Source organism: Melanotaenia boesemani, chromosome 11 (assembly GCF_017639745.1).
Source record: "Melanotaenia boesemani isolate fMelBoe1 chromosome 11, fMelBoe1.pri, whole genome shotgun sequence".
NCBI lineage: Eukaryota > Metazoa > Chordata > Actinopteri > Atheriniformes > Melanotaeniidae > Melanotaenia > Melanotaenia boesemani.
The window spans coordinates 8,613,731-8,640,387 of record NC_055692.1 but is presented as its reverse complement, the minus strand read 5'-3'; the positions used below and the strand labels follow the sequence as shown (position 1 = coordinate 8,640,387).

Sequence of the window (26,657 nt, the reverse complement as noted above, 5' to 3'; positions counted from 1 at the left end):
TGAGCGCCACTGATTTATTGCAAAGTTAAGACATTGCGAATATATTCCAAACGTATCACTCGAATGTGTCCAGATTGAATCAGATCAGGACAGACTACATGCGCCTATAACATTCTTACCCATCCTTCATGTAGAGACCTTGTTAATAGTAAGGGTCTATCTCCCATATGGTGGTGTCACCTTGCTCGCCAGATTGACCACTCTCCCTCTCTCACGCTACTCTCCCTCCTCTCCTCTCCCCTCCCCTCTCTCATCTCAAAGCTGTCATCCTGAGCGGCGTTGAAACGACGGTTCGGCCCCTAAACGCCCGGATGAGAGTAGCAGGCGACATTCAGGGCAACATGGTCGCATGAGTCGGCTGGGTGGAGGGCAACCATTCCGTGGGACGGCAGCCACTGTTGGAATCTGACATTTTCAACGCAACCCACGTAAAGCGGTTCTGGGAAAATACAGGCAGAGATAAGAGGCGTGGAGGCAAAGAGGAATAGCGGCACATTTCTCCCCCCTTGCGGTGTCCTTTTTCTTTTCGTAAGTACATCTTTGTGTAACTAAAACGCTGCCCATACGTCTTTCTCCATTCGACGCTGTTTTATGTCTCGTTGTGCCACTTCCCTTGCGCATTTCTTTTGTGGTTGAGCGCCTCTGCGGGCTCCGTTTAAGGAAGAGAAGGCCTGACTGAGTGTAAATACAGCGTGAAATAAACATGTCTATTTAAACTAGCAGCTCTAGTTTATAACCACCCTTTCACTCTTGTGTTCGTGTTACCACAAGTGGTAACGTTTTGTGTCAGTGTTGAAAAATTGATTGTTGCCACCAGTCACCCAAAACTAAAGTAAGTGAATGGAGCTGCACGTGTACTCCGCATCAGATACGAGGATGACAATAGCTGCAATTCATGTCGGTTTTTCGGTTGCCTTTTCATCTATGTGACTGAATGACGAAAACCGGAGAAGCCGAGAAACGCCGAGCGCGTGGCTTCGAGGGCTGTTTTTAACGCCTGTTTGTGCATTTGGCTCTTTAACACGCGAGTTCATTTCCTTCTGTGGAGCTTTTTCGTAGCGGCTTGACGGAAACTGGGCAAAGTGGGCATGCGCATTATGCGACGCCCCATTTCCCAATTTTAGTAGTAGCTACTACTAACTTGGTGAGCCGAGTGTCCCAAACGTGTCACAAATGCACCTCGCTGGTCAACAACCACAGCGAACTTTAAATGGGACGTTCTTGAAAAATTAAACATTATTATTATTATTATTATTATTATTATTATTATTATTATTCTCGTAAAACAACCCAATTAGTCAGAGAGACAACAGTTAGGCGGGGATAAAGACGGCTTGTTGACCTAAAGTTAGTTGTGAGAACAAGCCCAGGGTGACATAATTGTGCCTGCCTACTGAGCCTTCTGCAGGGGTAAGCTCCACTGTATCCACGATAAGTATTTTTCTAGAACAATAATTTACAAGGAGTGACGAATACCCACAGCGAAACAAACGTGGTTATGGGAAGAACAAAAAACTTAAAATATACTTGTACAGACAATTCCACATGTGTAGAATAGAAACTGCCAGAATATATTTTTCCCCAAGTAAAAAGTACTGAAATCTAAGGACCATCTGCATGAACATGTGCAACACTGGGAAGAATAGCTTATAAAGGGCTGTAGATATTACAACATATCTCTCTGAATGTCAAGTAACATTTATGGTAGCATAAAAGGGGAATGTTCAACTCAACATACAATGTGGAAATTAAGGATACTATTATATGGTTCTTTTATTAATCCACACCTTGCTTAGTAGAACATATTTAGTCTTCATATTTTATTCCTCCAGATAGCCTCTACTAAATATATCCTCTCGCCTACATGCACTATGGAAGCACAAAGTGGGCTGGAATGGTTTATGAATTAATAATTAATCTGGTTACTACAGCTGGGTGATATGGCCTAAAAATAAAATCTCAGATTTTTCGAACCGTACTCGATTTTAATATATATATTTTTTTCTTTTGGTTTTTAAAAACTAACTTGAACCTTAAAAAAACAACAAAAAAAAACAACAACATTAAACTTAAACCTGGGAGATAATTCCCCAGATGTTGGTCGTCTCTGTGGGCTGAAGCTATCTACGGAAGCTACGGAAGGAGAGCATTCGCAGTGCACATTTAAGGAGAAAATAATTCTTATTGATTAAATAGATTTATTGGCCAGCGCTACTGGTTACTGTGAAAAGAACGATTAGGAAAGATGGTAATTTTGGGGTCCGCCTCAGCGCCTGCATTTGCTTTAACTTCTTTTCTCTCATAAATGCCTTGCTTTGAAAATGTGTCGGTGTTTTCACACAGCAGCAGCTTCTAGCTATTTATTTATATTCTTTCTTTTCTCTTTTTTTCTTTTTTCCCTACATTTATGCCTGTAATGAACATAGTGTACAGTCGGGACCTGTTTTGGTGAAATTGTGCGATACAGAACATGTCGCCAACTCTTCTATCCATGATGAGTTTGGAAAAGAAAAAATAATCTTTCTTTACAGTGTGCTTAAATAATGACACTTTTTTGACGGACAGGGAAATGTGTGTAATGGAACGATATGGACTGAGTGGACACTCACAAAAGCTTATACACCTTAACAACCTGGCTGTGGCGGCATAGTCTCCCCTAGATAGAATGAAATGTCTCTAAAATTTATTTGGAGCTCTATTAACCCTTGTTTACACCTCCAGATGATATTTGAAATGGCTGTAGAAAAAAGTAACTCTCCTCCCTAGATATTGTCTCTAAGCTATCTCAATTCATTTTCACATGCTGTCATTTGCATCCACGCAGTATTTGCATTTGAACTGGACCAAGTCTTTGCAGCCGGCTTTGGCCAAAAGAAGAGCTGGTATTACTTCTTTTGACCAAGCTTTGACCACTACATTGTGGAGTTAGGTTGCATTCATTCTAACATGCACTTTATGATTAGATTCAGTTCAAGTTTGACTGTACTTTGACCTGCCTTTTGTGAATATAATCCTTTTTGAAAATGGGGGAAGCAGTTGAGGCAAAGTGATTCACACTAAATTGCTGGTTCTGTAGCAACAGGGTAGAGCCACAGCTTATAGACCACACGGTCAATAGAGTTAATGCCAACCATGAAACCAAACACTTCATAACAGACACTGAACTTCAGATTTTATATAAAGTTAATTTGTACAACTATAGCTTGTACCTTCAAAGTTCTGCCCTAAAGAGGAGGGCCTGTTTATATGCATGGGATTGTGAAAACAGCTATGTTTACATGTTCAGCAAAATGCTGAGAGAGTATACATGTTCCATGCGGGTATGCCTTCTCGGTACACATACAGTTTTGAAAGTTTACTTTTTCTAAGAACATCCTTCCATCTATGACTACACCATTAGTTCCAGGTCAGTGTTCAATTCACCTTAAAGCCCTTTCCTTTGTACCACGAATGTCCTCCGTAAGGTGGGTGGGGGAGCAAGTCACACTACATCCCCTCATAGACTCTTTTTCATGCTCACTGTCAGTAGGGTAAATACAAAAAAGTGTGATTTATATGCACTTTATTCCAAAGACAGATTTCAGTAAAGCTCAAAACAAATAGAGCAGATGTTTTTGTTTGCTACATAAGCTGGCCAGAGGCAATGATGACCTGTCTGTAGCCTGACTCTCGGCTAATAGCCGCTGGGATAGACAGCTATGGACAGTGGATGAGTAAATATGTGATATTAATGAGCAGTTCAGCTTTTTAGGGGTTTAGTCAACATCTTAAGAAAGACAAAAACTAAATGGCACATCTGTGTTATGTTCATCGCTTGTTTCTTCTGCTTCAAAATAATAAAAAGATCAGTATTGCTTATAAGAAGAAAATGGCTAACTACTGCTAGATGCAGCTTCCTAACGGTGAAAACGTTTCCTATCAACGTCTTTAATCTTTGTTTTGACAAAATAACAATAATTACATTTAAATTGTAACATAAAATGGAATTTATTTTCGGCCTTAAGTCTGCTAAATGTAAAAGATAATCTAATGATCTCAAATAAAGTCACCATGTCTAACAAAATATATGATCTTGGCACGGAGGAGGAGGTAAAATAAATTTGCAGTTAAGATGCAGGGCTTAGGTTTCCATGATGGCATGGCCCCGTGCAGGCTGGCCCTTCTGCCAGTGGGTGTGTCTATTTCTGTGGGCAGAAGGGCAGTTGGCCGTGGCACAGACAGTGTCACAGTCGAAGAACAGCCTGCCTCTGATCAACCCACCTCGCCCTGAGAGCACAATCCCCCTGTTATGTCTGAGCCCTCCTTTGCCATGGCAACATCACATGATAGCACAGACTGAATGGGAATCTTCATGCTGTGTCTCTGCGCTCCATGTGTGCTTGTACCAGTGATGCTTAATCCATGTCATCACAGAAAAACCTGGTTAGTCATCTCTTTTTTTTTTCCACATAGAGCTGATAACTTGTCTTTTGTTTCACTTTATAAAAAAAATGTTCCAGAGAAGCACCTCATTGGATGGAAGAAAGCAGGAAAAGTCAGCTTGAGAGGTTTGTTGCTGTAAGAGGAAACTAATGAGCACATATTTATTGAGCATGTTACAAGCTATGAGTGGAAAAAAAAAGAAGCTGAACATTTAATCTAAACCAAGTTTCAGGGTAACATTACAGCTTTTAAAGATAATTAAAACAATGCCAGCTCTTAATTAGACAACTTTCCAACCACTGGCTCAGTTCGACTTCAGTGTTTTAACCATATTTAAGCAGCATGGACACAAAATACTGGGTTTGATTTTTTTAAACATTTGTGGTTTCTACACATGCAAGCAGCAGCTTTCAGAGAGGTTGTTTTAGTTCAGAGCTTACAACTGATGAAAATGTCTGTGTTCTGGTACTGCTGGCACATAAGCTAAAATTCTCCTTTGACCCAAAACGGAGCCTCAATAAGTCACAACACTGAGATTCTTTTAATGCTGACCTGTTGTCAGGGAATGATTTTGGCATTGTTGTGAAGTTTTTTTTTTTTTTTTTTTGTTTTTGCAGCTATCACTGACTCTTATTGACTTATTCAGTCACGTTGGCAGCCATAGGGTTCCTGTTAGTGTTCATGTCTGGCTTGCTTTGAAGCAAGAAGGCGCTTTTTTAAATTTTCCAATGAGAAGCTAAAGAAGAATTGAGTAATCGCCTCTTTAAAAAACAAGTCTTCTGGGACACAAAGTAGCTCAGCTGGTCGAGCAGGTGTCCCACGAAACAGGCTGAAGCTTCTCGATGTAGGCGGGACAACAGGTACGAATCCCAGCCTGGGGCTCTCTGCTGTGTCTCACCCCTCCCCTCTCTCTTTGCTCTATCTCTCCCCCTTTTTCTGTCCAGCTACATTCAAATAAAGGCCACTAGTGCCCAAAGGTCCTTGGAAAAGCAAGCAAACAAACAAAGAAACTCTCTGGATTTGTCATTTTATGTAAGGTCATATCAGCATACAGTGAAACAACTAGCTGTTTATTGCTAGTTAGCTTGTTACTGTCTGTGCGTATTGCATCAGTTTCTCTGACCCGTTGTGTGTTTTTTGGCCCTGTTTGTGCACTCCACTCAGGCCATGAGAGCTCTTTTGTAGTCATTCTGGTAGCCTTCTGTAAGCGGTAGAGTCCGTATCAAAGCGCTGTCACACAGAGGGTCTCTTGTTTGTGTGCTGGCCTGGTGTTAACTCTGCTAATGGTGGGATTACTGCTAAACTGCGAGGTGTTGTGGTTTTGTTAATGGAAGGTGCCATCAATGTTATTTTCTTTTCTTCTCTTTCATGTACATGTTTTTCCCAACAATACACAGGCCTTCTTTGACTGTAATGACTCAGCTTTGCCGCTACGCTCTGGGGTCAGTATGGGGTTTTGGAAAACACTTGATGGCTAAGCAGTGGAGAAAATACAGAGGTGCTTGGGAAAAGCTATTCTTTGTATTTCTGGGGTAATTTACCAATGACAAATGTTATATTTATGCAAGAAGGATAAAGATATAAAGCATATTCTATTTATAAATCCATTCCCAAACTGACTCAGTGCTTTCAAACAATATCTAATCTTGGATGATAGTGATGTTGACAATATGCATTATAACTCAAGTCTCTTATCTGAATGACTTGGCGGTTTGCACTGATTTTTGCTGGTTTCTTGATAATCGTACCACCTATTGGAATTGACTGTACAAATGGGGCAGTATTCCATGTAAGGTTGAGCAGCTGGCTGACTGGTCACTGCACACACTCATGTGACAATTCTATTTCTAGCCAAGTCATTCCTCCTCCCTACTGCCTTTAGTAACAAGAGTGAGCGTTGGATATGTGACACCTCAGAGCAGCAAGGCTGGAAGGTGGGGGAAGTTGTCGGAAACTAGTTGCTTCTATCTGGACGCCACCTCGTGGGTTGGGGATAAACTAGAGCAGGCCAGCCAACTGACGGTAAAATATTCTGTTCAAGATGAGATTGAAATGAAGGTTTGTAATTTTGGCCTCAAGGTGTCATTTGTCAGATAGATTTTGCACATTTTTTATTGCAGGGCACTTTTTTCTGTTTGGCATAAAAATCTGAACATTAAGTTTGATTTCACATAATCTGATTTATATGTAAATAAAGGGAACGACGGGGGGAAAGGAACCACCACTGTTGCATTGATATTTAAATATTTTGTCAAACTCAAGTCACATACAATAATTGCCTTGAATTGTGTCATTAAGATCTGGTGAGCTAAGACTTAGTAAAAGACCATTAGGTGGACTTTTCTTATTTTTCTTTTATTAGGGGTCTTAATCGGGGCGTTAAAACTCGGTGGTGAATGTAATGAATGGTCCAGGTCCAGCAGAGGATTAGTTCTTCTTGCTTTTAATAATGTTAAATTGTATAACTGGTCCTGCTTATAGCTTTGATATGAAAAAAAACCTTTTGGAAAAGAGCCTGGAAAGTTAATATGCAAAAATACTGCAGAAGTCCATGAAACCTTAGGGAAAAGACTGATGGTCTGTTCACAGAATAAACTGGTCTTGTAGTTAATCAAAGATGCTCTTTTTGGGGTAATGTCAGGCTAGTAAACTGTAGCAGACAAGGATAAAATATTACAAATCTCCAGGGTTCCTGGCACTGAACAGGCGACGACATCTTCATAATGTTACACACATTCCAGCCCTGCTTTGGCTCTACAGTAAGTGACCCCCCCACCCCCTGTCCTCCGCCACCCACCCACTCACCACCACCACCAAAACAATACTGAGAAGGATTTACCCAGCTTCAGTCTGAACTGTAGTCAATAAACCTGACAACATAATCCTTGCACATAAACACGCCTGTTTATGCCATGCAAAATTTAATTGAAAGTATTTCTAAACAATACTTTGTACACTGATATTGGTCTTGTGGAGCATAGTTTGGATATCTTTAACTTCGATTTAATTTCTCACATATTTTATGTTATTTCACATAATCACTTAATAAGCTGCAAAGTTATATTTAAGGTTTTTAGAGACTTTGGTTTTTGCTGTTTGTAGAAGACCTTGTTCCTTAAGCTGGCACATAGCAGGATGCACATAGTGATGACTGATGAAGTGAGATGGCTAAATCTTCGTTTCTAATTTAAATTAGAAGTACTGCATGTACTTTTTAAGTCCATCACCGTAAACTCTTACTTGAGATGTCCTAAAATGTTTCTTGGACATGCAAACAAATAGAAACGTTGAATGGTATGCCAGGGTGTAGGCTACATAGTTTCCATGTGAGTAAACCGAACCAGGTACAAGCTGTCCCATACATACTAGAACTGTGTTCAAACAGGCGTGGACGTATAAATTGTCTGTAGCACACTACAGAGGTGTGAATAACAAGAGATTCCTCTTGAAAATCTCTCCTTAAAACAGATGTCCCTGTTGTTCTGCTTGTTTTTCTAGTTTGATTTGGTGCTTTTCTGAATGGAGATTTATCAAAGTGGTTGTGTAGTGAAACGTACTTGGGCACAAAAAGATATGAGACGATATAAAGCTGTATCTGCAGAAAAATTCACGGCCACACATTTTTATTGGGTCAAAACATTTGTTTTAGAGGGATTTCATTGGTATGAGTTTGCTGTTCGTTTGGGAAAATTCTACGTAATATACCTTTAAGCATTTGCAGTGATGTTTATAGGTTTTTAATGTAGTGAATCCCCGGGACCCACAGGTGGCGATTTGAGTAGATCCAAGAGAAGTTTTTTACGGGTCACCAATTAAAAAAAAAAACAAAAAATGTATTTCTTTCTATTTCTTCATTTCTTCCATTTCTTAAATTGTAGTGTTAAACTTCTTTGATGGTGGTACAAGGTTATAATTAACGGACATATTCATGTATATATGAAATTAAATAAAATTTCAAATCTGAAAAGTTTATTATAAAACAACTCTCACAGTGGCATGACATACAAAAGTCAAATAAAATAGCTTTTGACTGGCTAGTTGTTTTGGTATGGCTAAAATAGCATGTTGCGATACGTATGGGGGTCACGTATGTGCGTCTTTTAGATGAGCAGAGGGTGGATATTGCTTTTTTGATCTGCTGTCAAAAAAGTTTTGTTTGCTACTGTGATTTTAAGCATAAGTTGTTGAAAAAATGCTTTAGGTGCGTCCCTGGGACGCATCGATAGTTTACTGCGTCCTTTCAAATTTGAATGTGTCATGGACGGTGGACTAGCAACATCTCTGCATTTAGCTTAAGCACCTAACACGCTGGGTAGTCAACACCCCGTTGTTATCAAGACTTGTCAAATGCCACTAACACTGTCACTGCCTCTAAAGTGGCATTAATACCATGAGAAAGTTATAGAAATTGAATTATATCTGCCTAAATGGCTTTTTCATGGACTCATTTGCACCTTATTGGCAAAAAAAGGTATCCCAATAGCCGGTTGTTCTAATTGATACATGCCAAGCAGAGGTGGCTAAGCCTGACATCATTTTTTCTTCTTGCACACATCGAGCCAGCTTCACAGAATCGGAAGAGTGACAACAGCACTATTGTTTTGTAGCAAATTCTGCGAATCTGGCTGGCATGTGTAAACACATACAAGACAGAACAGGTTTTGCCTCTGTAACTACCTCCTTACCTACACATCAGCAACAGTTTCAGCCCTTCATGCCCCCAAATGCTGCCTCTGCACTTTCACACAACCTAACATGATGTGCAACAGAGGAGCATCCGCCCAGCTTGAAAGGGCTCTTGTCATCAGACAGTATTATAATTTTGCCAACAATTTAGAAACAGCACAGCCTCTAGCTGTGATACACTGTTCCTAAAAGGCTTCGGTCATGCAATAATGCTTCAAGCAGTTTCACAGATTTTTTTTTTTTTTTTTACTGAACGCTTATTGAAACAAAACTTACTTTAAAACTGGTTGATTACACTGGTAGAGGCAGCTATACATCGCAGTTTTTTATTTAATGTGGTATATCTCCATTCTACCTGCATTAATTTAGTTTTTATTACAAGATTTGAGCTTTGTTGTGCCCTCTCCTGGTCAGGTGGGATTATTTTCTGATTTGAGATGATGGGTTGAAAAGTCTCAAGGAAATGATTCATCCCAGCTGGATTAGAGGTGACCCAAGCAAACAAACCCTCCATCACCGGAACAAAAGCAGACCACTTGTCACATTGAGTTTTCCTCAGCATCGAGCATGCAGCGACATTCAAACACAAAGACAGAAGCACATGCCACTCACAGCCTTAAAGTACGCTGTCCCCAAAATATCTGCCCCCAGAGTCAGTATGACAGCTGGCTAACAATATTGAACGGAATATTCTGATATGGCAAGCATTTCAGGACAGAGCTACAAGGGCAATTTATATCAACTTCTGTTTGATTAGTGCTCCTGCGTTTGAGTTTTACTCTTATCAAAACTTGTGTCATATGTATAAAATACTGTATAAAAATGTCTTATTCTGCATTAATTTTCCAACACTATAAATGTGTAAAACCAAATGAACAGTCCATGCCAACATAACAAAATAATATAAGTTTAGTAGCCGACAAGTCTCATTCCAACTAAATCCCCCTTTCTGTGTAAAGAATAAATAAATACTTAATATTAGCTCTGGATTTCTCTCAGAAAATGGATAGACAAAGCACCTCTACCTAGACTTGGGAGGCTTCTTTCTGAAATCCAATTATAAAAAATGGTTTTCTTTTCAACTGAACTAGAGAATTTAGAAACAAAGAAAAGCATCTGGCTAGCTTTGACTTTCAGCCGTCATTGAGCAGAAGAGCTGCTGTTTGACACACAAATAATACTGGAGCAGTGGAAATAAAAAAAACACAAGACCAGATATCTGGAATTAAATACACTTTTATGCCAGGTGGATTTATGTTTAGACAGTGAAAATATCCTTCACAGAAACGTTTCTTGCTGTGCTGTAAGACCAACCCAAGTCGTACATGATTAGCAATAGCAAATGACAGGATAACATTTAATTTCAGTGTTATGTCAGATAACATTAGCATCATTTAAGTAAACTACTGTGCATTTACCTTTAGCAATAAAACTGCTGGTTAGCCTACAGGTGGTGAAAAGTATTTGATGTATTTTCTCCAACTTTTTATGTCCTTACAGGCAGGCGAGCGGTCCTTCACAGTGGCAAATTGATTGTTTTCTTCTTCTATAACTACAAGGATTGCTTAATCCATTTGTTTGGAGAGAGTAACTCTTCCTCCGATGTAGTGTCCCACTCTAACATGTCTCTTGTGAAACTCACATGGAACAACACAAACAGCAACACGCGTATGCGGTGTAACTTTGTTTTCGTTGTTTCGTGTGGTAGTTGTGTTGATCTGCCATTATGGTTCACGCATGATTTTTTATAGAAGGTGACTGTATTGAGAAATCTTTACAATTAATTAATTGAAGTGTTTAATACCATAGTTGATTGTAGAGTTAAGTGATCATAACATGCATAATATCAATCCTTAGATAAGTTTTTTTTTTTTGTCTTTTAAATCAACATTAACTTTGAGTAGTAGCATGTAAACTTAAAAAAGGAACATCTCCTTTTGAGCTTAAGGCATCTTGCTAAAGTGATGTGAAATTTCCCTCCCTGTTGTGACTGTTCTAAGTGGCATTCTTGTAACTTAGCCCGTCAGACCCCTCTAATGCTAGCAGCACATTTTTGAGCTTTACTCTGTCTTCACCCAGAATAACAGTACCAGGATAAACTGCTGACTCACTGTCTTGCAGGCCTAATCTAGCCTGTCTCGTGCCTTTTTTCAGCTGTGTGTAGGCTGTGTACACTGAGGATAAAAGTACAGTTAATATGGCATGTGCATGTGTTTGTCTTTGCAGGGGCCTAACAATCTTAAATAGTGGAGGAACTAAGGACCCCATGTCCCCCCACCCCTGCCGCTGTCACGTCTTTCACTACGTGCGCTCAGCAGCAGGTCTAATCAAAGCTCTCTGTAATACTGTTAGCTGGGTCATGTGCTGGAAGCCAGGATTAAGAGCAGGAGGGCACAGGCCACTATATCCAGCTTAGGAGGGGCTGTTCACTCTCTCATTCTCATTTTCTGTCCATTGCTTTCTCTTTTCTTTTTATACTTATCCTTTCATGTCACGTGGCGGACACAGTTATCCAAGTTTGCACGTGTTATACTGTAGGTACTGGAGCTAATGGAAGAAAAAATGCTATTTCATGCCACAGTGTGCTTATATATACACACAGATACTTCAAACAATTTGTGTGTAATGGTGTCCTCATTTAACCTTTTGTTACGTGTTGTTTTAACTGGCAGGACACTAGCACCCTGCAGTGCTTTCCCAGACAGCTAGTAGTACCAAAAACTAAACAATGAACATGTGAAATGATGGATGTAAAACATGCATCTTTCCAGCCATTGATTTTTTTTTTCAATGAGATGTTAGATTTGGAATTTAAGTTTCTTTATGTATCCAGAAAACACAAAAGCCAGATTCAATATTTTAAGTAGGGGTGGGACTTGATTAAAAAAAATCTAATTAATTAAGGCGGATTTATGCTCGCGCGACGTCTGAGTGCAGTCGTTTACGGTGTAGCTGACGCTGGTGAGTTTGTCTTCGCACTTGAGCATAGGGGGTATGCGTTGTTTTTGTGTCATGTTGCTGTTTCTCCTCCTAATCTGAAGGTGGCAGCAGGGGTGGTATTGGCCGGTAAACTCACCATGTCGGAGTTCTTTTCATGGTTCACTTCAGTTCGGTAGGTATTTTCTGTTTTAAAACAACAATGGCGTCCAGTATGGTTCATTCTCTTTATTAGCTTGTGGAAGATAACGAAGAAATAATTCGATCAGCCTCTCATCAACTTGATCTACTGGTTATTGTTTTAAAAACGGTGGTTACCACACAACTTCAGGGAAACGATTCAGATATCCGACAACACGTGATTCCAAACTGACCAATCACAAGGGAGTACCTCTGCGTAACCGTCTGCGAAGCAGGGGTGTACGTCAAGTCGGGAAGAGGTAGGCGTCGAGCCTCTGCGGAGCTATGCCGAGGCTACGGCATGGTTACGCAGATGCAGCGCAGCCATAAGTCCACCTTTAGGCTTTGTAATGAATTAATCTTGATTAATTGCAATTTAATGGCATAAGAATATTTGCCCCAAAAGGCAACATTTTTTAATTTAAATAGATTTTAGTGGACGACTGACTCAAACTATATACATAGACACTAATATTGTAAGCTCAAGCTCTGTTAATGTTTGAAAAAAATGCATTTAATTGCATTTCATTTCTAAATAATAAAAAAAGAAATAGAAAATGTCCCTGGCCAGAAGAAGAGACCTAAAGTTAAAGAGTAATTTTGAGTACTTTAACTCACAGCTCCAGCTTTTGTCTGTTACAGTACTTTTACCTTTTTTAATGTTTTTCTCCACACGTTTCATTAATAGGCATTACTATCTGACTGCAAGCGAGAGCAGGATCAGCCAGAAGCAGCTTTGAGTCTGGTCATGGAGCAGAGGTAAACATCTCCTGATCTGGAGCTACTCATCATACTGAGATTTATGGTGTATTTAAAAGGTTAATGTTGTTCCTGTTGAACTGGCAGCGTGGCAGTGTTTCCACCAAATGATCATCTCACTTTCTCAAATTGATTCCATGACGTCCAAGTGCATGATATAAAACAGTCACATACCTTCATTAGCAGAAGGACCATCTATTGTCTTTACTCATTACAACAAAAATCCTGAATTTTTAGATCTCCACTTGGAAAACACACAAATTAAGATTTCATGGGTTATTCAGCAGCTGACTAATATAACAAGCATTTATTCTCATTAGAGTGAGAGAGCAATCCAAGAGAACATTTTCTTGGTACGTCACCTCTCTCACTCTTTTTACACTAGTTTTTCATTCAGCACTCACTAATACTGGCACCCACTTTGCCCTAGTAGCACAGTTTAAAAGCTCCGAACATGCCAGGAGTAGATTACCAGTCTCAGCAGTCGAGACAGGTTGCGATGTTGGAGGTCCTGGTACTGCATTTGTGAGTACAAAGCTAGATCAACACTTCACTGTTTGCACATGTTAAAGGAGGAGAGATTGGGACGGCGTAAAAGAAGGAGGACAGGGGTGAATGAGGTTTTTTGGTCCCATTGCCAATTCATGGAAGATGACTGGAACCATCTGGCTAAAGCAGGTGGGGGCAGAGGGGTTGGCAAGGAAAGGAAAATGGAGAGGGGGTCAAGGGTAAGGTGACATTTGCATTCAGAAACATGGACACAGATGGCAGAAAGAGAAGAAAGTCAGATCACAACCTCAATAGTTGGTAGGTACTAAGTGTAACTTTGTTACATGGTGTGAAGCCTAGCCAACAACACCGGCTCTCTTTGGTTATTAAGTTGTGCTCTATATTTGCTAATATGACACATTTTAATTGTTCTTTCAGAATCTGCATCTGTGTATGCATCGGTTATTCTTAGCAGTGACTGATATTTTCTGAGTCTTAAAGTATTGTTATCATAAGCTCTCCATCCTTTGTATTGTTACAGTTTTAGCTCTTGGGGATTTTTATGCAGTAAATGTGTGTGCAGCTGTTTCTAGAAAACAATCTGAAATACCAGATTTTGAACTTAAAAATTTATAATTATATTTTAATTTTAACTGATATCTTTGTACATCCCGTTCGTATTACTTGTTTTGTATTGATCAATTTCCTTTTTGGGACTTTTATTCAGCCACAAGTCACAAACAACATGTTGATAATACAGTGCATCTGCCTCAGTTACCTAACAGTCATACAGAGACTCTACTTCAGTCACTTTGCCATTTCAGGGTGATGGAGCCAAACTGTTGCCCACTGAAACCGGAGAGAACTGACCTTAAGAGTATTTAAACGCAAGGGTTGTTGCACAACTCTCAAAGTCTCACGGGGGGATAGGTCTATTGTTTGCCGTTGTTCCTAAGCTTGGTTTAGTGTTGCTTAAAGCTTGGATATGTGGTCAGTGTGAACAGTTCAAGATTGTTTTTGATCATTCGTTAAACTGGATTGAAACCTGTTAAAGTGGCAAATCATTAATAGTATAGATGGCTATAGATAAAGTGTGACATGGGTAGTGATTTAAATCAACATTATACAATTTTCCAACCTTAAAATTCTGTGCTTTAGGTTAATTTTGATTGCACGCTGATGTTTATTGTGCACATTCCTGTAGGCTCAATATAAACCATAAAGATTTTGCAGCTGTAAATGAATGTTTGCAAATAATTTCAGTTTGGTATTTGAAGTTTTGTCACCCTATAAAACAAATCTGCCTGAGAAATTCAAGTTTGGGCATTTGTAGAAAAGGATTTAAAAATGTATTTGTAAAGAGAAGTTAAAAAAAATGTATTTGTAAAGAGAAATCAAGTTTTCTGTGCAAACATCTGTTTACGGATGCGAAGCAAAAACCTGTGTGCAAGCCTGAAGTTGCAGATGCTGATGTTTTGGTCATGTTCACATCTGATTGGCTGATGACAAATCAAACTCCCCAATCAGAGAGCAGTTGCCTTCCTGTCTTTCCGCACTGCTGCAGGTCATTGGAGAATACTACAGATTGATAAAATGGGAAGTTGGGTGGAGAACTGTCAAAATTTCCACAATTGCTTTGCATTTCCTCTAAGATACTACCTACACCAACACTATTCCACTGATGTAGCATCGTAGTTTTCTCTATGACACACTGGGAGTAAACTATAAGTCAGGCGATGTTGTATGATATATGTTGGCATCACAGTGTGTGCACACAAGGACGTGTGTCACAACTGCAAGCGTATACCCTATTAACACAGATTTTAAACTTGATTTCCAACCTGTAAATGGTGCAGTTTTGAGGCAAATTAACAGTTTGATCAGCTGTCGGTATGTATGAATTCTTCAAAATGTAGTTTGTGATGTCCCACTCTCCCATAAGGGAATGGTGAAGAAACTTAGGTGTTCTCAGAAAATTAAAAGGAGTCATCACCCGGAAATTGCACTTTTTTCAAGTTAAAACGTGTATTGGTGTTGGACCAAAGTGTTAACTTCCCTGAAAGCCTTTCTGTTGAAGATAGTCAAGTTTTTCCGTCCGGGCCCTTTGTTCACAGCAGAACCGCATACAAGGGTAAACACTCGCAAACGTGATTTTAATTTGTTCCTGTGATTTCGTCATCACAGGAGGCTATTTGAATAAGCCAGCCCCTCTTCCATGCCTACAGTCATGCTTTAAGCGTGGAATGATATATTGATATAAAGTCATGCTTTACTGCTAACGCTAATGCTAATGCTAACGCTAATGCTAATGGATGAACCCAAAAGTTTGACCCCCTCTGCCGCGTAAATTTTTCTAAACGTTTTGTTGTAAACGTGCGTCTCTCACCATCTCGGTATCTTCACTCTCAGGCTCGGAGTCTGGTTCAAACATAAATGGCTGAATTCCGTAAGCTGCTGCTCCGTCAGGTTCGCTCGTTATCACTAAGCTGTTGATGTTTTGGAGTCGGACGCACTGTGCTTGCATTGGGCCAGCCGCCATTCCAACTCTGGCCTCCCTGCATCCAATCAGCACGCATCCCATTAACATTAGTCAAAAGCTTGCATGAACTCTCACGAGACAAAGTTGTGATATGAGCAAAGGGTCAGAACAAGCTCTTTGCTTGATTTTGTTTTTGTTTAAATATTTTTTTTTAAAACTTATTAAAGACACTTAGAAGACAGTGGATACATGAAAGACCAGGTGATGACACCTTTAAACAGCAGTGTTTGCTAGGTTTACAGTTTTTAGTTTCATATGTGCAAGTTGCATACAGGCTGAGATTTAAACAGTTCTCTCATCAGACCAAGGCCATGTCCACATGGCACCGAAACCGGTTCAGGTGTGAAAACGGTGTGAAAATAGTGGCGAAAACTAGGCTTCAACATCCCCATGACACCGCCGTAGTACATACTACAAGGCTGTGGGTAGTGCTAAAGAGTAACACTCCAAAGCTAGAGCAAAACAACTCATGCGCAGATAAAGGCTCAGTGCGTGTTGCAGGAAGCACACATTGGAAGCAGAGAAGAAAAGATGGCTGAGGATTCACTGCGAAGCAAAAGAGAAACATTTCTTTGGACTAATGAAGAAGTTGAGCTTCTTAAAAAAATGCTTGACTACAAAGCATAAAAAACTTGAGGAATGCTGGATTGGGAATCGGCGTGTGTTCGTCACATTGACGTCATATCCTCGAGTTGTGCAGGTTCGCTGTGCGCACAGTAACGCAGACGGTAGAGGACTCAAACCCTGTCATCCCCACTTTGGTACCTGGCTTCAGACATGGTCGGTTTCATGGAGGCTAATCCCTGGCTTCATGGGGATGAAAGGGTGGTTTGCTAAAATACTGGGGACGGCCCCCAAGACAACACCTAGCACATGACAAGTTATTGAGACATTAACATTTTTATGTCGTGGTATGCCCACCACTGTTATTAACATTATGTTATTAATATTTATTCATTCTCTGTACCGCTTAGTCCATTAAGGGTCGCGGGTAAGCTGGAGCCTATCCCAGCATTAACAGGTGAGAGGCAGGGTACACCCTGGACAGGTCACCAGTCCATCGCAGGGGATGGTCACCTATGTGTCCTTTCAATGGACACATAGGGGACGAACAACCATTCACACTCGCACACACTCCTAGGGAGAATTTAGAGTCATCAATTAACCTAACATGCATGTCTTTGGACAGTGGAAGAGAGAACCCACACGTACACGGGGAGAACATTCAGACTCTACACTCCTCTCAGCCTAGCCAAGATTCAAACCAGCGACCTTTCTGCTGTGAGGCTGCGGTGCTAACCACCACACCACCGTGCAGCCCTTATTAACATTTATTGTAAATAAATTGTTAAAAATGAAGGAATTACCATTATAACGTTTTACTTTTCAACCTTTTCTGTAATTTTGACCTGAAAATTTAATATGACTAACCCCTTTTGCAAGTAGTGTATATGTTTGCTTCAGATCAGTAAATTATAAAATGCATGCCTGTGGAAGGAAAAAAGCCTAACATGGCCTAGTTTTCATAAAAAAACAAGTTCTGTAAATGTTGGAACACATTATTTTCCCAAGGTTGACAGCTTTGGTAGGAGTAGTTTATGTGGTTCCTTCAACTGTAGAACTACACAGTGAGAACCTTTTACAATGCTTAGATGCTGTCTGCTATTAATCATTTTTATTTAGATTGTTTGACGCAAAAAAGGAAAGAAAATGCTGTTATGTTTCATTGACTCTTTCAGACTTAAGAGGCTCAAGGACACAGGTTATTCGGTGGGATAAATTGACAATAAGTGTGATGAAAAGTATTGGTTTTTGCCCGCGTAGACTTATTTGCTTCTTGACGACTTTGTGCTGCAATGCAGGGAAGAAAATGGAGTGAGAGAATTTATGGAAATTTGTGTGCATGAGGAAACTTTGAAGATGGTGCTGAGCAACGAGCTCTGTTGTCGTTCTTAAGAGGCCCCCCTCCTCCCTATCAAAGCTGACTGATCTTCACATTGTCCAGTGTGCATGTGTGTTTTTGTGTGTTTGGGTTCTTGGAGACGGTGCTCCCTGCTGTGAAGTACAGAGTCAGAGGCAGCAGGTGCAGCTGACGCAGATAGGCGTTTTCCAGGCAGGACCAGTTGGGGGACAGAAAGGGAGACGATGAGTGAGAGCCGACAGAGGAGAAAGTCTCGGGGACTCAAACAAGCACAAGATCAGACTGCTGCATGTATGAATTTGTCAGCACTTTTCCAGTTTGTGGAGAAAATGTGAGATTGAAGGTAACAGGACCTGAACCGTACCAGTGGCTTCTGTGTGTGAGTAATCAGTGTTTTTTTTTTATTATTTTGGCTAAACCGCACAAAGACCGTGAGGTGGTCATGTATATAACTGCCAGACAGTTTTTGTTTTTTGTTTTCTTTTTTGAGCCAGGTAACTCGTAGCTGAGCTTGTAAGATTTCAAGATAATTTAAACTTTCTGTGACATCACAAACCTGCTCATTGTCCCTCATCTATCACAAAAGTTGGTTATCTCTCTCTCACCATTTAGGAAATAGCCTCAGTTTTGAAGTGTTACCCTAGCTCAAGAAATTTTTTTATAAGAATAATTTTTTAAGAAAGTTTTTATACAACAGAGAGAAAAACTTAAAATTAGAAGGCAAAAGTTGAAATTAATGAAAAAGGTGTCGGACTGTTTTAACTAACGGCACTGCTGCTCCGGACTGGAAATGGCAGCATAAGCTCAAAATTTAGGAGCACTGCTTAAATGGACTATAAAGCTTTGCTTTCATTTCTCTTTTTTTTTCTCACAATTACAGAAATGATTAAACATTTTCTTTTATTTTAAAGAACAAATATAAAGGAGTACTTGAAAATATATAAAACTGGGTTCAACATGTTTAAACATGTTTAATTCTGTCCATATTGGCCAAATAAATCTGTTTGGTATTTGCTGATTTAAACTGTTCATATCTAAAATATTTTATCAGTAATCATTCACTTCAACTTTTTTTTTTCTTTTAAATAAATGTAGCTGCTAAATGTGATAAATGACTGATCTTCTTTCACAACATGTTTTGATTTATTGGTTTCAAGTGTAATTTCAGACTAATTGGTGTTGCAGACAGACTCGCTGCTGTTAGTGATAAACGAGTGTCTCTTGTTTGGCTTGTGGTTGATACGGCAAAACTAGTTTTTCTCTATAAATTTTGGGCAATGATTCATGGTTTTTGTAAACCTATTATGTCAAAATTTTCTTTCCCTGGTTCACCGTCATAAATGTTTTGAGGCACTGACTGAGACACATGAAGTCTGATCTGACTTTGTGTTGTTGCCCACAGACTCTTCCTTCACTGGGTTAGCGAGTGCCCCCATCTCTGCCTGCTGGAGCCAAGTAGCATAAGGGCACAGTGTTCAGCTTGTGTTTTTGAAAAGGACAATTGTGGCAAACAGAGAAAGGCAGAGAAAGTGATAGGTGGACTGTAGCCAAGTAAAAGTGTTGAGATGGCGTGTGAGTTCCTGTGTAATGGGCCTCTGTGTTGGCAAGGAAAATGGACCCATCTATGTTCATTTTGTCACACCGAGTCTGACAGTAAAAAGTGTCATAGATAATCATGAAACCCAGACTCTGTTCCCTCAGGTTCCTCTGCTGTTGCTCTTTGAGTGTCATGGGAACATTTTCTGTTGATCTGTCACCTATGCTGTTAGGCTGCACAATTTAACAGTATCACAAAAAAAAAAAAACCACAAAATGTCAGATATTTACAGGTGCATCATAGAGGACTGCATTCCACTTAAAGGAAGCTCTGCTTTTATGCATGCTCTAAAATTAATAAGCTTTAATACACCTGAGATTGACACCATTTAATTAAATATGTTTTAATATATCTATTACAAGTCAAATCAATGGAGTGTTCAACAATTGCTAAAATCATTCAGCCCTACTTTTTTGTCTAGCTAAGGGAAAGTTGGTTCTCTTAATGCATATGTCCATGATTGATCTGAATACTGTTTTTCTTTTTTTTTCCCTCTATTAAACACGTCACACAGGTTCGCTTTCTAGTTTCATTCCACCTCAGCGGTCATTGGCTGCCTCTGTTTTTACAGTCCATCTTGTCTGCACACAGACAACCAGTCAGCAGCACACTACAGCTTCTTCCGACATTTATTTGTCATTGGCTGGCGTGTGCTGCGAATGCAGAAACGCTCCTTTAAGAGGCAGTCTAGACTCGGCTGGCTGTGCTGCTCTCTTTCTCTCTCTAGCCTGTAAGCTTGCGCTCTCCTCCTCTGTCCTGCAAACACCACCACAACCTGCTGATTTCTAACCAAACCTCATTCGCTCCTTCACTTCTCTCTTTCTGTCATTAGCGTTTCTCTTCCAGCCCCCTCATAATTCTATTTCCCATCCATCACATGCCAACCCTGTCTAGTTCCAAGTTTTCTCTTTTTTTTTTTCCAGCCTCCCATTTCCCTTCTTTCTGTTTTCACCAATACTGTCATTTTGTCTTTGACATTGATATCCATGACTTCTGTACCTTCCTCTGACGTACCGAGACGTGAAGGTGAGTGGGAGTATATTTTACAGGCTTTGTACTTGCCTGCCTGTTTGCCTTAATTTTCATCCTCAGTCTTGAATCTTTTAAGTTAATATGTCATCTGTTAGATGTGAGCACCCCGTGTCCTTGGAGGCACAGGCTGCAGGTTTTTTTTTTTTTTTTATATATTATTATTATTTTTATGCTTCAGGTGCAACACTTAGCCAGTACTGGTAGGACAATGTCGTGAGTCATCATGTGACACTGTGTGTATGTCCTAGTTCCTCTCCTTTCAGCATGTGCTGAGAGAAGATAGGTTAGCTGCTGACTGAGAGGCAGTGAATGGATAGTGTAGCCGCATGTCAATGCAGACTGTAGCTCGTGACACTGTTTTGCACCAGCTGTGGTGCAGTGGCATCCCAGGCAGATTAATGAGCGCTGTACAGCAGCGACGGCAAACGGTTAGAAAAGTAATCACACTAAGTAGTTTGCACACGTTTCTTTTCACTGAGTTCATTGCTCACAACGCATGTAACTACAGGCTGGTGCTGTTGTGGGTTAAATACTGAGCAGTTGTATGTTATTATGCAGTATGGCTGACTGAACTAATTTTTTAATATAATGTGTATGTAAAGATGATATATCATTAAAAGCAGCTTTATTTGATATTTCCATATGATTTTCCATGTGAAGGAAATAATTAGACTAAATGGCTCTTATAGAAAAGACGTCCATACTTTGCCTTTGTTGTACCAGTTTGAGATTAGCTGGTAGAAACCACAATCAAAACTAAAATGGTGCAAGTTGAAGATAGATCAAAAAGTGGGTATAAGACTATTTAAATTGCACATTGTTCATAAAAAAAGGATGCAGCTCATGGTGATGATTTCTGAGCCACTGCTTTTGATTTTTTACATTTAGCCTTCACCATTTTGAGAAGTATTTTTTTATTTGAACAAGATGGAGGAGTGTGACATTATCAGCTAGTACTGGCTTGGTTGACAAGGTCCATGTATTATTTATTTTAACTGTGATAATAAAAGGGATGCTAATCATCACTTTTTCTCACTAAAATAAATAATAGAAAAAAAAAACCTGGGACTTTGATGGTGCTTTGTTCTTAAAACTGAAATAAACTATGAAAACATAAAAATGGATATAATAAAGTTGAACATTGAGTTATGGAAAATATATAAACAGGGATCCTTTCAGAGCTGATTAAACTGAAACAATCTAACAGCAAAAGTTACTGGAAAATAACAGCAAAAACAATTGGCAGGCTACTTTAGTTCAATATTCTGTAAACATCCTGGTCCACGTCCTCTAAGCAGGTTGTTAGTCTCTTTAAATGGCTCTCAGTCACGCCAGTCAATCCAGTTATGCTCCCAAACAGTCTGATTTTCATCTCCGTTTTTTTTTCCTTAATCTATTTTCAGAAGCACCACCGGAACACAGATCAGAAGTCTGTCTAGACAATGACCTTATGACTTGTGGGTAATTTATTGAATTTGTATTACACTTTAAAGGCTTTAAGGACTAGATGACTGCATCCACATTTAATATGTGGTTTATGGTTTAAATATGCATTAGCTGAATATTTCAACCCAGACATAAAGAGCCAATTTAATCTTGTTTTGTCAGTGTTGTCTTGCGGTGTGTGTGTGTGTGTGTGTGTGTGTGTGTGTGTGTGTGTGTCATTGCTCTCATTATGTGAACTGTTTGCCACCTGACACCCAGAGAAGGAAAATGGGTCTGCCAGAAATAAGCCTTGGGGCATGGCTCTTTACAGAATATGTCACTCAAGTGTTCTTATTAGGGGAGCCTTCATTTTCAAACAAAAAAAAACTGCTGCTGTTCATGGCTCCAGCCAGCTTATCAGGAACAAGGTGGGGTCACTTCTGCTCAAAGACACTTCAAAATAGGGACAGGTGGAGTCAAAAATCCTGAGCAATGATTAATTTGTACTTTATTAACACCAAATTAGGAAATCTCAAATAGCAGAGACTAGTTAGAAATTATGGATGAAATGAGATGTGGAGTCTCTAAATATTATAAATTGTTATATCAGTTATCAGTGTCCCATTTTCAGGAGTCAAAAGTGAGACATTTACATTTGTTTAAAGAGAAAAGTGGAAGCAACAGTCTTGTAATTGATGAAATTTGATAGGACATCATTTTCACACCAAGGCAGTATTTTCCCATTCGTCAGAGTTTTGTTGAAGTAACTTGTCATTAAAAAATGCATCACTATCCTTCCTCTCTCTTACACACACACACATCCGCATGTTAACAGTTAGAAACCACAGACGTAAAGCTGATTATGTATCAGGAATCACAGTTTGACAAAGTTACACTTAAGTTGGTGCAACTGGACAAAATTGCAAAGACGTGCAGAAGTCATGAGGATTTACTAAATTTATATTAGAAGCTGTGATAGCAACGTCACCAAAATCTGAAGGGATATGTGTTTACTATTTACCTCGCACCCATGCTAGGTAAATTGTTGCTAGTTTTTCAATAGTTTCTAATTTCTCTCTGTTGTCTTTCCTGTTGACTTTAAGTGCGTTAACTAAAAACTAGAGCTGTTCAAACATTTGAGCAAGGTTCCCCATTTGTCCTAGAAATTTGTATGGATGGAATTTAGCACTGAAATAGCCTTTTCTTGATTGTGAAATTAGTTGGCATGAAATATGTGCAGGTCAAAAGTAATAACGATAGATTAGTTTTACTGCCTAATCAAGTCAAAACACCATCAGGCTCCTGTTCGTGCTGGCACAAATGTTTCTCTTGCATTATGATTGAACAGACATGTCATTTCTTCTCTCTGGCCAAATAAGCACTGCTTCCAGTTTTTAATTTAAATTCAGGGCACCACAGTTTCATTCAGGTTCATCTTTCTGCATCTCAGCAAGCAGTAAACCAGAAACATAATCATTTATGCATGTTTGGGTAGAGGGGAAAATAAAAAAAAGGTCTATTGCTGCCACTGAATATTATTCCTGCCTTCTTTTTCTGTTTTATGTTACCAATATTAAATCCCTTTTATCAGTGTATTTTAGTCAAAATACACCTACAAGCTGGATTACAAATGAATAACAAAAAAAAAAAAATAAATTCTTGATCTGACGAAATATTTAATTTAGGTTTCAAACTTCATTTCAGGTGCACACATATGTTTGATCCGCTCCGAGATGATTCAGATGAAATTGAGAATTTTTCTGTTGGGGGGGGATAAATAAAAAATAATGATGAAAAAGTGATCGCTTCAGCTTCCCCACAAACCTGTGTTGGAATAGGCGGCATAGACGATGAATGAATGAATGAAAAATGTTGTGGGAGAATAAAAGAAGTATCCCGTTGACTTGGTGGGTCGTTGTTCAGTGTGAAGTTACGCTGATCGTAATGTGAATTATGTGAATTTTCTTGCTCCATTGTAATCTGTACGTTGTAATGAATGTGTAAACGAGTAAAATAAATATGTTTAAATATGTAAAATAAATTAAATATGTACATAAGAAATAAAATTTTAAAATGCAAAAAGGATTTATATAGAAAAAAATCTAAGATAGAAATATAATGTATATAATAAGAAAATAGAAATTACATTCAGTGTGTGTATATATATATATATATATATATATATATATATATATATATATATATATATATATATATATTATATGAAATTAATATTCATTTAAAATGTGTAAAATTGACCAAATAATATAAATCTAAAACGTTACAATTGATTGTATATAACATATATAATGTATATTTAAAATATATAAAATATAACATATCAATTAAAATAAATTAACATTAAATTAGTAAATAACATAAAATCACGTGACTGAGGTAAAATATTATTGAAACTACACTTTTTCTCCAGAAATTTGAGGTTGTCATGTTTTCTAAAATGATAGGTAATGAAATGTAAAATATCTTGATAATATATTTGTACTTCTTTGCACATAAACAAAGCGACAATGTGGCGTTTTCATTATTCAAAAGTTATTACGCTGCTTTTTCACTGGTCACGCCCGCTAGATGTTAGATCATGCTGAATGTGGCCACTGAACTAAAATGTAAATTAACACCCTGGTTTAGGGGGTACTTGGCTGAAAAATTATTCCACAGGGGGTACAGTGTTGAAAAAGTTAGAGAGCCACTGGGTTAAAGTGAAGGTAATGTCAGACTGACTGGTTGGTATTTCTCTCTGACATGACTTCTGTTTATCTTGGATTCCACCCATGAATGAAACTTTTAACTCTTTCACCGATGATGTAAACCTTTGTTTTTGTCTCATACTTTGTTTGGCTGACTTGCTGGTACCTGTAGGTTAGTGACCAGGGGAAAAAAGTAAAAAAAAAATACGAGGCATGATAGAATTGTCTGGCACACTTGGATCTCTTTATCTAGGAGCCAGAATATCTCGATACTTGTTTATTTCTGGTACTGATGTTTTTTTTTTTCTCCTGCTCCTTCTAATATATGTTCGTCAAAATTATATACACCTTATCAAGTCCGACTTCTAGTACCAGGTTGGATCCCCCTTTGTCCTCAGAACTCACTTAATTATTCATGGCATTGATCCAGCAAGGTGTTGGAAACATACCTCAGGGATTTAGCTCCATATTGACATGATAGCATCACATGGCCATACCATCTAAAGGTTGCAGCTGACAACATCATCATCATCAGAGAGGCAATGTTCCATCTTCTATTGTCCAGTTTTGGTGAGTCTGTGAATTGTAGCCTCAGTTTTCTGTTCTTAGCTGACAGGAGTGGCATCGATGTGGTCTTATGCTGCTGTAGAACATCTGCTTCAAGGTTGGACCTGATGTGTGCTCAGAGATGCTATTCTGCATTCTTTGGTTTTAAATAGCGGGGATTTGAGTTACTGTTGTGTTTTTATCACTTCAAAACAGTCTGCCCATTTACTGCCAACAGACAACTGCTGCTTACTGGATATTTTCTCATTTTCAGACCATTTTCTGTAAACTTAAAGAGAAAAAAAAATCTTGGACAGATCTGCTGTCGTCCACATTACAAATTTTAGTCTGGCAGAAATATTTTTTACCTTCACAGCTGGCAGTGGTGGAACGTGAGCTGGTGTTCATGTGTTACAGCAGGCCGAGGGGTCGGACTGCGTCAGGTGCAGCTGTCATGTAGAGTTTCCCTGTTTAGAAAATTCCATGTTAAGATCATAAAAACGGCTGGTGCCTGTGGTCACACCCAAACGCTCCCAAGTCACTCACTCTCATGATCTCCAGCTTCTCTCATACACTTGGACACACAGCAAAGGATGCTCTGTTCACTTTCTGTTTGACCTTTATACAGACTCTTCCTCTGTGGATTGCGCGGGTTGTGTTTGGTGGAAAGAGGCATGTTTAACTGTGAGCACTGTTGCTCCCCTGATTAAACATTTGCACAGCCTCCTGTAAGTCCTTCAAACTCTGCTGTAAAACACGTTGTTTATATAGCACTTCACAAAAGTGTGAAAATGTCAACAAGTTTTCAGTACATTTATAACATCTTTAATAATTCATTGAATAAATGATAAATTCAGGGGGAGAGTTTTTTAGGGTACTTCAAGAGAAACTTAAACCTATTTCATCTTAATGAATGTAATGAATTTCAGTGTCTCAGGTAGTGTCCCGATTTCATTTCTTTATGTCTGTGTTGTGGTTCAACAAAGGATAAAGGATGGCAGAGAATAACCTCAGCTGTTCCAGATGGAGCTTTGGTCAGGGGGAGGGAGTCAAAGCTGGCTGGAGGCTATTTAGAAAAGAGCTATCTGCCCCCCACGCCATGAGGATCGCACAGTCAGTTCACGCCGAGAGAATGTACTAGTTAGGCTTTCACGTGTTTACATTTAATGTTCCCCATTAACAACTGGGTTAACCAAAGAAGGAAATGTGCTGCCATGAACTCCTATGAAGGGACTTTGATTATGTTGCATAGACAAAAGAAGAGAGGAGGCAGAACCCAGACCACGTCATTAGTGGTGTGATGATTTCTCCAGGACCACCAGATGCTTCATTGTTGGTGGCCTCAAGTTTTTAAAGCATCTTTTGTTGTGATGAAAACAAGCCGCCTTGCACGCTGCAGGAACGAGAGATGTTTGC

At 39.1% G+C, this 26,657-nt stretch overlaps 1 protein-coding gene across 5 annotated transcripts in view; it reads left to right on the top strand.

Moving 5' to 3' along the window:
* The first annotated feature begins 230 nt into the window (after positions 1-230).
* The window catches only part of slc20a2 (solute carrier family 20 member 2), a 46,440-nt gene continuing 20,013 nt past the window's right edge, over positions 231-26,657 (top strand). The window contains exon 1 of one of the 5 annotated variants that reach the window (XM_041998438.1): positions 231-528. The gene's annotated coding sequence lies outside the window, so the exon portion shown is untranslated. Of the gene's footprint in view, positions 529-18,179; positions 18,313-20,309; positions 20,557-22,001; positions 22,020-26,657 lie in introns of those variants that run through there. The other 4 variants (XM_041998436.1, XM_041998440.1, XM_041998437.1 and 1 more) reach the window with 4 other exon arrangements.